Consider the following 12,863-nt stretch of genomic DNA (forward strand, 5'->3'; position numbering starts at 1 on the left):
GAAATTCATTAAGTGTTTCTTCAACTTTCATTCATTAGATGCTCTTGAAAATGAAAATTCCTTTTAGACCCGAGGGAATGCATCTCTGATGGTAAGATTTCCACTCAGGTCCAGTGATAACCAGAGGCCAGAGAGGCAACGTGTACAATAGAAAACCAGCCTAGGTGAACACAAATCATACCCCATAAGTGGCTAATAGGCCAAGTCATAGGGCTACATGTGAGTAAGAAAGAAAATGTTTATGAACTTGCAACAGAGCCTCAAGGTGGTATGGTTGAAGGAGAATGATAAGGTCAGAAAAAACTGTCTTAACTTCAAGAAAGGGAAATAAGATGGGGATACACTTTTGAATGGGACGAGAACTGGTTGTAGTGGTGACAGGTTTTCCTCCTCCCTAAAATATAGTCCCACGACTATACTATTCATGAGTATAAATGTTGTCTAGGTTATTCCCAGTTTAAGAAAAAAAGCAATTGACCATATCCTTTTCACCATTTTAATGTTGAGCTATTATAATCTCACATTCCAGTGGCCTTCTAACTGCATGGTTATAGTCTCCTTACACTTACTCTGAAATTGTTTTTCCATTGTTATCTTACATTATAGTCGCATCGTAATGTCATGTTTAAAGGTTCCCCATACACTTGTAATGAAATCGTTTTGCAGTTCAGAATGGCATCATATTGGCACTTTAAGCAGGGTATCCATCACCCTGTATTGATAGTTTTCACAACAAAACACCCTATTTTAGTGACTGTGAAAGTAAATAGCTGTTGCCAGTGATCTGTTCTTCCATTTCAAACTTAAATGGTCTCATCTGTTTTATTTTACCTTGCAATTTTCACACCCACTGTGGTATGGGCCAAATTTATACTGTTTGCTTTCAAATGAGGACTGTCATTCCATCGGCTCATAAATGTGTGTATGACGAGCCACTTATCTGTTTTGGTTTGGCCTTTGTGCTGTAGATAATTCCTTACAGTCTGATAATCAATATAGTTTGGCCACCCCATCTGCAAGGCTAATGCAGATAAGTCTTCCGCTAATTGAAATCTACAGGGAAATTATTTGGTGAATGTTTTCGAATCAAACTAACTGAACATCCAAAAGTTAAGTAGGTAATTACTTCATTCCACAATAACACCAAAAAAAGAACTCTATTTCCAAACAGCCGCACACGAAAAATGTGAGTAGTGTTTTAAGGCAAAGGCTCAAGGACAGAAAATTTGAGAAGAACACATGCGGTATCGTTATAATTATTACCAAGAATCGGGCATCTTTATGTAATTTTTTTAAAGTGCCATCATCACCTGTGGGTGGTTAAACTTTGAGAGGTTAACAATTTGATTTAAATCTCCACTTCAGAAATTAAATGTTACCCAACCCAAGTCTAATCCAAACTAACTCTCACTTGGAAGTCGGCCAGGGTGGGCGCAAGTCTCCTGACAATAGGCTTCACTTTTGAGATCTTTCTATTCCCTGCTGTTAAAAGAGCCATTACTGCCTCCTACACAACTCTTCCACAGCTGTTTTCACGTTTCTTCACGTGTCCAGCCAGAAGTCGGAGGAGCAAAAAGAGAATAAAAGCGATACATGTTGACAAGAAAAGATTTCTGCCAGCATTTTCATACTCAAAGAAATTTGGCATTCAGTTGGAGCTGGGAGCAAAGCTTCAGATAAGCCTTTATTTTATACAAAACTGCTTCTCAAGTCTTTAGGAGTTAGCACAGATAATGAGGATGACGCAGCCAGCAGATCAGTGGGGCCCAAGTGTTAAACACTGTAAATCCACTTGTTTCAGGCTTTTGTGCCTGAGCTAATGCTTGAATACATTTTCTGTCAGGAAGGAAGCAGAGACAGCCACAGCCATGATTTTGGTTCTTGGATGATCCAAGGTGCCCAAGAAGTGACAGTAGATTCTTTAACATATCTCCCCCCAAATGTGAATTTGCTTTATGTAAAAAAAAACAAATATATGTGCTCTCGTTCCAAGAGAATGTGGCTTGAATTGGAAAACCAAACAAAATATGAGATAGGGTTAAGGATCACTCCACAGTGTCCAGACCAAATGCCACCATCTCAGTATGAAGCCCTCCTGATTCTCATTTCGATGCATTCAGAATGAACCCAAAGAGGACCATGCATATTCGAATGACCACACATGAAAAACCTGAATGCAGTTTTAAGATATAAACTTAATTATAGGCAGCTGAGCACTGCCTGAGAAAAGCTCCTATAACCTTGCAGAAGGGCATCACTACACGTATTCACGGTCTCTGAATTTCTCTGCCTTCAGGCTCTGATAAGCATTTTATCACCTTATAATCAGCTCCTTCTCTTCCTCCTGAATGTAACTGCGAATTCCAGACCTTCTCCAGTCTCCCTAGAGGCTCAGCCCTGTGCCTCTCACTCACAGCAGTCCACATTGCCTCCCTCCTCATTGGGAAAATGGAACCCACAGGCATGAGCTCACCCTCTGGCTTTCCACGCCACTATGGCCACCACAGCCAAGTGTGTCAGTGGCCACACACATTGACACTTTCCCTCAGTCTCAGAGAATGAGATGACTTTACCTTTAAGACTCATCTCTCTTCTTTGAGACCTCATTTAATGAGTGAAACTCTCACTTATATCTCAAATTAAGCTCCTCTCTCTCCTCTTTTGCCTACACACTCCCATTATTTGAAAAAGAAAATCTACCTCGATTCTATATCTCTCTCATCCCCATATCTCCCTCAGCTACGGCCCAGCCTCTTGCCCCTCCCCACCGTATTTCCAGCTGAACGTGTCAAAACAGCAGTATCCATTCATTTCTGGTCAGGGCTCCACTGCAATGTCTTCCAAACCCTCCTTCCCACCAGAACTTCCCTCGTTTCAGTAGTCTTCTTTCTGTATTTCATTGCCACAGCAAATTATGTTGATCATTACTTCCTTCTTAATGGAACTCTATCCTCTCTTGACAGCAATTCCACCATCCTCTCCTTTCTTCATTCCACTCTGACTATCCCTTCTCTCCTTCTGATGTGGGCTCCCCTTCCTCTGCCTACCCTTTCCATGGTGTTTCTTCACCTTCTGAATGCTATTCCTCCCCTGCCCTTCCATATCCTCTTCCATCCTTGTGACTCCAACTACCTCATAAAAGGGATGTGTTCTCTGTCCCCAGCACTGACTTCTTCCCTGATTTCATATTATACATATAACTACCTCTTAAACAACCCTACCTGGATGTCCCATAGACATCATAAACAGCATGTCCAAAATAGTGTGTACCATCTTCTCTCAAATCCATCTCATCCTCCTGTATTCTCTTTCTACATTGGTATCACCCCAATCCCTGGAGACACCCAAACTAGAAATTTAGGAACCACCCTTGACTGACCCCTTCATTCTCTACATTAACCAAGTATTTCTGACCTAATTAAAATTCTGTTGAATACCATATCCTCCTCTCCATTCCTACTGCCACTTCCTTATTTAAAGCCCTGGTAATCAGAAGCCCATCCACTTAGTACTTCCCCCATCTGTCTCCCGTTAGTTAGCCTTGTCACCTTCAAATGATCTTCCACAGAACAACCTTTTTTCTCTACCTAAAAAAAATCTAATCATATCATTTCCCTTCTTAGAAATTCTTAAATGACTCCCTCAGCCATAAGATGTTTTGCAAGCTCCTTCACATTTCCTACTTTGTCTTAAAGAGCTTGCCCCTGCTGACCTCCCCAGCTTCATCTCTCACTTCTCCCTGACTCACATTTTATGGCCCAGGAACACCAAACCTTTCACAGTTTCTTCAAATACCGCACTGCTTCACACATCCATGACTTTACTTGCACTCTAGGGAAAATCCCTAGGGTCCTCTCTCTAAGTTGACTTTGATCTATAGATCAAGCAACGTATTTATTGAGCTTTTTGGAAGATACACTCAAATTACCTCAGTGAAAGGGCCTTTATTGTAACATAACTGGAGAAGTAAGCGACCAGAAACCCTCTAAAGGCAGCATAGAACCAGGTTTGTGGGAGAACTGAAATACCATTCCAAGTACAGCCACAACTCGAGTAGGATTACTCCTAGAACACTCCACTATCCTCACAGTTTCTCCTCCAGAAGATGCATCTATTGCTTATGGCTCAATTGTTCCACCATTTCAGTGACCCAGTTTTTTGCTTCAGTGCTTCTGCCGTGACTGATTTGTTTACTATCACTATATTATGGCTTCTCTCTACTCTTCTTTTTAGCCCATAGGGGCTTACTGCCTTCTCATCTGTACGTCTTTCTGCTTTTACCACTCTCCTGCCTTACCATTTTCTATATGATTAGGATGTAAACTTCTCATAGAGAGGCTCAGATTGGTTGGCCAGATGCCATCTGTATAGGTACCATAGATACTTCTTTGGGCAGCACTGTCCCCTTTGCCTATTTTATAGGTGTAAAGTGTCTTTTCCTGGGTGTGAGAGTCACATAGAGAAATTACGAAGATTTCTGAAGAAGTTACCACCAAGAAGATTGTAGATATTAGTGTACCCTGAGACCTCTCAGAAGGAGATAATATGATTGGCAGGAACTCTCTTTTTAAATCCTTATAATTACACCATCACAATAATTCCACTTGTTAAGCAACTACTATGTGACAAATACTTTACAGACGTTATTTTTCATTCTTACCAAAAGGCTGGAAGACAGCCGCTGTTAACACTTCGTTGAGTATCAACAGGTATAGTGAGCATGCTCAAGACTGCACAAATGACCTAATAAATGATAACATAATTCAAATCCCAAAATGCCCCTCTCCAAGGGGAATGCTATTTCCTCTGAACATGACTATATCTAGACTACATTCCTCAAGATTCATGTCTTTAATTTATTACACTCCACTCTATAATACTAACCACTTTAAGGCTTTTCTTATTCCTCAGCCATGTCTTTGTACAAGAATGAAGTTGCATCTTTTGACGCATGATAACTCAGTCTTACTATCTAATACATATGAGAATTTCTTCTCCAAATTTCTGTCTATATCATGCTCAGTCAAAAACTGATCAAAGTTTAAAATTGACAGTACGATGTCCTCATTAGTCCAGTTCTTCTCTCATTGAGAAGAGGCCTTCAGTATAGAAATAGCCAGCAGCATTTTTTCCTTAGAATGTGGCTATACATTAAATATACAAATATGCTGACATCTAAGTCATTTTAAAAAGAGAAATGAATGTGGAGTTTTAACTTCTGTTGGTTCAGTAAGAAGGATGGAAGAGTTCATACTTTTAATAAATGTATATAAAATAGACATGCGCATAGACAGTAGCAAAAATTTATATGATGGTGGGAATACAAATATTCCCTCTTTTTTTTCCATGTGGAGTTTTTAAAACTGAAAAACTAAAGACCATGAACAACTACACACACCCCAGCTCAGCCCATTTCAAAAACCACTCAGAGGAGCTGAGCTGAGAGGAATCCATCCTGAGATCAAGGCGTTATACAACTAAATGTGATTTCCAACATTTTGTTTCCACCTTTCTTTTCAAACTGCACTTACTCCCACAACTGCTCTCTTCTATTAAAGGTAAGGGCAATAACATTTCTTCTTTTAAAGCAGCAATGATATTACAAAAGAAAAACAGTCAAAATTTGCAAATTTCTTTTGGAGTTCTCAATGGAAATGGAAACCAATCTCTATTTAACTTGTCCTATAACTGGCCTCCCCCAAATCACTACCTGGGAATAACGGCTTACAAATTTTAACATTCAATAAATGTAAAGCATTAGAGCTGATGCAAAGTACCATTATTGTGACATAGTCTAATTTGAAAAGGGTAAGTCAATTTAAGCCATTTTTGTTTAAAATCAGCTCCGTAGGCTGTATACTCATAGTAGTTGCCAAGTTTCAACCCAAAGTGAATGTTAAGGTCTATGTTATTAACCCTTGAAAAATGAGCTCTATCATGGAAACAATGACAGACCTGGGGACTACCAGGTGCAGCTGCTGAAGCTGACAGTCAGTCAAGTAAGAGTAATGCCTGGTTTCTTCATATGCAAATCACATAATATGTGCTTACCTTTAAAGGGCAATGTCAGATTATTGTAAAAGTGTTTAGATATAAATACCTTTTTTTAAGAAACCAAATTCATTTATACTGAACTCTCTATGGCTGACATTCCATGATAAATCACCTCATTACACACGAAGGTACAAATATGGCTATTGAAGATGAGTGTGATTGTAAATGAGTCTGCTGGAATTCTTCTGTGGCTCGCAATGACCCTCAATAAAGAGATACCTGTAGATCATGGCAATAGTTTCCCTTGGAACTATCTGGAAAGAGTGAATCGCTAGTACCCACACTTACAATGCTATCCAAATAAGTTTTCGAGGGCTTGAATTTTGCTGCTTTTTTTTAACGCTTTTTATTTATTTTTGAGAGAGAGAGAGAGAGAGAGAGAGAGAGAGAGAGAGAAAGGGAGTGAGAGCTTGAGTAGGAGAGAAGCAGAGAGAGGGAGAGAGAGAAGCCCAAGCAGGCTCCACGCTGTCAGTACAGAGCCCCACGCAGGGTTCGATCTCACAAATCCTGAGATCATGACCTGAGCCTAAATCAAGAGTTGGATGCTTAACCACCTGAGCCACCCAGGAGCCTCTTGAATTTTGCTTCTTAAAATGAAGCTATGGGGTATATTTTTCTTAGCGATACTATAAGCCTTCCTTTAAACACGTTGCAAGAGATTAAGAAATATACACCGGTGGATTTATATGCTGGGAAGAGTCACACTGTAGCCTCTGGGTGCTGATCATACTCTAAATCTTTACCTGATAGTCATTACAAGGAGTGTGTGTGTGTAATTATAGAGCTGCACACTTAAGAGTTGTATGCTTTATTCTCTATACATTATATTTTGCAACTTTTTTTAAAAAGTTAAAACGCAAAGCAGAAAAAAAAAAAACATTCTGACATCACTACGTAATTTTTCAGGTGACAGCCTAGGACAGGGGCTGTTAATGCGAACTTTAAGTATCACTTCCCAAAATGGAGATCCATGCTGTGCTCTCTGGCCCTTGCCTCCTGAGTCCTTTCACATTCTTCCCGTGGAAAGATGTCAAGGTAGAATTTTCCCGGTGTGCATTTACTCTTCAAATCCAGAATCATGCATGCTAAAGTGAGATTTCCAAAAAAGACTACAGTGTTTTTATAGAGAAGAAATAAGATGAGAAGTTGTCTGGACAACTGGCAGGGGGAAAAAAAAAGGCAGGGGGGATGGTGGTACAGAGGAAAGGGGAAAAATAAAATGTTCTGAAGGATATACAGAGATAGAGATCAAAGATCCCTGGTTTTTCTATCCTCAGGAGGCCCCACAGGCTTCTTGATCCTCTGTTCACCCTTCCTACCACTATTCATAATCTTATAACCTGTACCTCTCACATCTACCTCACCCCCCCCCCCTCACTGGCTCAATCACCAAGTATAGGACAAAAGGAACTGAGAAGTCCCCAGCTGTGCTGTCTGCCCGAGACAATGGGTGCTATAACAATAGCTCAGCCTCATGTTTAAAAATCAAATCGTCCATTTGATTTTCAATTTATTTTCAAGTTAGGAACTTTTCTGGCTCTTGGTAAAGAAAACCCAAAGCATATTCAATATCTGTGTTTATGCTGTATGCAGACACTTGAGTATATGGTAAATGTAGTTTCAGTAGCACACATCGTGCCTTATTTAATTCATCGAGCCTGACAGAGTTGGTAAGAATGAATGCAACAATAGTAATATTTCATTTAGATCCACTGGCATTTCTCATGATGTACATTAAAAAGATGTAATATATATTATAAATGTGAGAGCAGGTAGATACACAAGCATGCATTTTACTCTAAGGTACATTAATAGAATGATAAATTCCGTGTAGTCAATCTACAAAAACCAAATACTCTGAGTGAAGACATCTATACAGAATTAGGTGCCAAATGAAATGTCACAATCAAATAAAACATCCCTTTATGATCCTATATCATAGGATTTTTTTTTAGAGCTAGAAGGAACCTTTGAAATCATCGAGTAAGATTTGCTCCTTGGCAGATATCTAGCCTGTGCTTGAGAAAGATTAAATGACTTATATAAGGTCACACCTAGTTAGTGGAAAAGCTGTGGCTAGAAACTTCCTTCTCCAGGTGAAATGTTCCTCCACTACACCACTGCAGCAACTGCTTGTGAAGCAAAAATATGCACGGGCTCACCGTAACATCCTCATGTGTTCATTTCAGCATGTGCACGGGTGCTCTTTGTTACATATGCTTACAACTCGGCCAAATTCTTCTTTTGAAGACTGAGTCTGGAACCAAACTGGGTTCCAGACCTTTGAGTACATAATTCAAATCCACAGGCCCTGTGAACGCTCAAATGGTTAGTGATGGAGCCAAATATTGGCCATTTATATTCTATATGGATATCCACACGGAGCCAACTTCTCCAAACTAGCAAGATTAAAATTATATTTACTTAATTTAGTACCTCCATCCTAACCAGACCAACCTTAATATAAACCCTGAAATTAAGAAAAGTATTACAACTCAGAACGTTTCCACACAGAGCTCAGAACCAACGTACACAGATGCGAGGGCAGTAGGGAGTGGGAGAGAAGTGACTGTCTCAAGTTTCCAGTCCCAGAGCACACTGAGTGAATCCCCATCAAGTCATGTCCATAAAAAGGGCTCCAAATAGAATCACAGCTTTAAAAGTTCCTTGAGGCGTGGTCTAATCTCTGAAAAGAATATGGATGGTGAGGGGCACCTGGCTGGCCCAGTCAGTACAGCATGCGGCTTCTGATCTCTGGGTCATGAGTTCAAGCCCCACGTTGGGTGTAGAGCTCACAAAAATACTAATACTAATACTAAAATTATAAAAATATAAAATAAATTAAAATAATATGGATACTGAAACTACAATACCTCATCAAATAAATATCTGACATGAGACTACCAAAGACGCAAGCTGAAGGCCAGAGAGACCCTTAAAACAAACATCCAGCATTGCTCCTGCCCAGTTTGCCTTTGAGAAATTACATCCGAGTAACACACACCTCAGTTGACCTTCTGTACAGTAGCATAAAAGTCAGAACCTATGCTTGTATCTCAGCGGAAATGTTGCATGAACCAAGCACATGGGATCAGATTCCAGCTTAGACAATATATTCTCAAAACAACCCTCACCATAAGGACGGTGAAATACCACAGTAGGAGCAGGTTGCTAACTAAGACAAATGATTACAAGAGTCAGTATAAATAATTGAATTTAGGAAATTACCAAGGAAGTAAAAAGACCAAAAAGCAAGGCTAACCCAGGACAGGTTGTCTTTTGTTCCTTTGTAGAAATGTGTAGCCAGAAACCACTAGCTGCACTGCCTTGGACACTAGTAAAATTCCTGTAGAGTGTTTTATAAAGGTAATGAACTTGTGTGCCTCACTGAACAGGCCTGCTATTAAATCTTCCCTAAAAAATGGGATGAGATTGCTGGGGTGTTTTGTGAGCAGTGTGAGCTTTGCCTGTAGCATAGTCAGGAATTTTAATCGCTGGCCCCAAAATTATGATTTTCACTAAGTAAAATAAAATTGAAAACAACCCGGTACACACTCCATATCATCAATTTTTAATCTGCCTTATTTTTAAGATTTCCCTTGTTAGGAGTAGATTTGGGGGAAAGGAGTAAAGAAGAAATCTCAGATGACAAATGTCCAGCCCTGACAACGCAATCACAAACAAATTAAATGTCCATCTCTGTCACAGCTGGCAACCCCAGCCTGGCCTGGGGGAAATCCTCTATGTGGTTCAGAACAAATGTATTGGAGGCTAATCAAAATCTAATGAATCCCTCAGGAAAATAGCTTCCTTAGTCCACATCTATGAGAATTATACTCAGTTTGGGGGAGGTGTCTACCAGTTGTTTTCCGATACAGCAATTGTTTTGTGAATAACACAACTAGACACCCCCAGAAAGACATTTCAGCTAAGTCTATTATTCAAATCTATGCTTCACTCACCGACGTGTCAAGGTGATGCATTTGTTGATCTGTCTCACAATACATTTTATTACTGACATGTACAGAGTAAAAGACCAGAGGAGGAAAGTCGGGCAGGGCAAAAGAAGAGAAGCAATTTTTGACTTCCAAACAAAGCCCGCCTGTAACTATGGGGTCTGACTAGCTCTGCCGGTTTCTTTGTCTAAAGGAATGAAAAGGAAAAAACAAAAGAGAGGGGCGGATAGGGTGAGTTGGGAACATTAAGTTAACCTGCAGAGAGCCAGGGACAGGAGAAGGGCAAAGAAACAAGAAAAACGCATCAAAAGAGGTATCATCAACATGAATCAGATTTGTCCTGCATCCTGATTCTTTTCTGACCTCACACTGCTGGAAGACAAACTCTTTCCATACAAAATAAAATCTATCGTAACTATGTCAGATATTTCTCACACACCTGCTAAGTACCAGGCACTTTACACACATTATCTTGGAATCTCACCATCACCTGGCAAGGAAGTAGTTATTACTCCCATTTTATAGATGAGAAAACCGAGCTTCAGAGAGGTTCAAACCTTGCTGAAGGCCCACTGCAGACCTAGTATGCGGCAGACCGAAATTCAGACCCAGAGCCTGAGCCATTGCCATAAGTGAATCCCTTCCTCTCTCTCTCTCTCTCTCTCTCTCTCTCTCTCTCTCTCTCTCTCTGGGCTTCTCAAGAGTTCTCTCTCAGGAGGCTTCCATTTAAGACATAGTTCCACATTTAAGTCCCTTATAGCTCCACATTTAAGACAAATTCAAAGCTGCCTCATACCAAAGCATCCCTACTACAAGCAATGTCATCAGTAAGCTAGGGAAAAATCACTTGCTTTCCTACTTGGCAGATTATATAATTAGTCAAAGCAAAGTGGGGCAAAGGCATGTAGAAGGAAAGAGCGGTTTAGGGCTACACTTCTCTTATGTATATGCAGCTTTTGCACAAAGACTTATTGTTCTCACCTTTTTTGGCAGATGGAAAAGTGTTGGGTTCCAACATCACTTTAAGGTTTACAGTCCCTGGAAGGCTCAGATGAAAATGAGGCAATATCCATATGGTTCCAGGGTTCTTTTTTTTTTTTTTTTTTTTGTTTCTTTAACAAAGAACATACCTCTAATTAAAGTATATACATTAGCATTGGAAATGGTAATTAAAGGATTTATACACATCTAGAGTCCTCTGACAACACATTCATTCATGTTACTATCTAAATGGTCGATTTGTTCCCATGGGAATTTACAATTTAAATGCCATTTTATGGTCCATTCCAAAGACATGTTTTGAAGGGAGTGGAGACATCTCTGGAAAAAAAAAAAAAACCTAGAAATTTAATTTTGGGTTAGAATGATTAATTTCTCTTTTAATTGCCTATAATCGTTCTTTCTTTTTTAATATGAAATTTATTGTCAAATTGGTTTCCTCCTGCAATCTTTCTAAGAACTATATCAGTAATCTTTGCTAAGAGCCATTTTGGCATCCACATGTTAGCCCCTAAAGGGACAATGTGATATCACTGAGTGTCAGAGCAGCATGGGAGCAGATCTTGGGAACTAGAATGAGAAATACAACAGCCTCGGGGCACCTGGGTGGCACAGTCGGTTAAGCTTCCGACTTCGGCTCAAGTCATGATCTCGTGGTTTGTGAGTTCGAGCCCTGTGTCGGGCTCTGTGCTGACAGCTCAGAGCCTGGAGCCTGCTTTGGATTCTATGTCTCCCTCTCTCTCTGCCCCTCTACTGCTCACTCTCTCTCTCTCTCTCATGAATCAACATTAAAAAAAATTAAAAAGGGGCGCCTGGGTGGCTCAGTCGATTGAGTGTCCAAGTTCGGCTCAGGTCATGATCTCACAGTCTGTGAGTTTGAGCCCCACATCAGACTCTGTGCTGACAGTTCAAAGCCTGGAACCTGCTTCAAATTCTGTGTCTCCCTCTCTGTCTGCCCCTCCCCTGCTCACGTTCTGTCTCTCTCTCTCTCAAAAAATAAATAAACATTAAACAATTTTTAAAAATAAATTAAAAAAAATAAATATAATGGCCTCAAATTCTAGCTGGCTGTTGACTTAGGGTACATTATTTAAATCCTCTGAGTCTCAATTTCCTCCTGTGTAAAGTGAGATCAATATGTTTCACAGGGTGGTTTTGAAGTTTGAATAAGGTAAAGTATATAAAGCCCAACAGAATGCCTTGACACATAGTAGGGTCAAAAGCTGTTCCACTCTGTTTTTGTTTTTGTTTTTTTCCAGATTCTAGCAATGTTCATGCAGTCAGTATTCAACAAATGCTTTTGCACTTCTAGGTAACAAGGCACAAGTCTAAGATTCTTAGCACGAAAATGAGTTACTGTCTTTTTTTTTTAATTTATTTTGAGAGAGAGTGTGTGCATGCATGCACACAGTGGAGAAGGGGCAGAGAAAGAGGGAGAGAGAATCTCAAGCACTGAAAGTGCAGAGTCCCATGTGGGGCTCAAACTCACACACTGTGATACCATGACCTGAGGCAAAACCAAGAGCTGGTAGCTTAACCAACTGAGTCACCCAGGTGCCCCAATTACTGTCTTTTTTTATTCTTAAAGAGCTAATGGGCTAGTGAAGGACTTATTTATATACTACTTATACATATATAGAAATGTTTCTCTTAGACAATGTGATAAGTAAAACTAATTGCTAATATTTATTGAACACTTTCACTGTGGTGAACACGGTGCTTTACACTATTTGGTTTAATGTGTACTACCTTAATGTTATGGAAAACATAAGTAAAATGTGATGAAAACCCAGAGAAAAGTTATTCATACTAAGAAAAGAAATAATGAAGTCTCTTCCAAAATATTTGTGATAC

The 12,863-nt window shown here is 39.8% G+C and overlaps 1 long non-coding RNA gene across 1 annotated transcript in view; it reads right to left on the reverse strand.

The window, feature by feature from the left end:
- Nucleotides 1-12,863, reverse strand: part of LOC109502441 — a 117,927-nt gene that overhangs the window by 86,199 nt on the left and 18,865 nt on the right. The window lies entirely within an intron of this gene.

Source organism: Felis catus, chromosome C1 (genome assembly GCF_018350175.1).
Source record: "Felis catus isolate Fca126 chromosome C1, F.catus_Fca126_mat1.0, whole genome shotgun sequence".
In the NCBI taxonomy this organism is placed as follows: Eukaryota; Metazoa; Chordata; class Mammalia; order Carnivora; family Felidae; genus Felis; species Felis catus.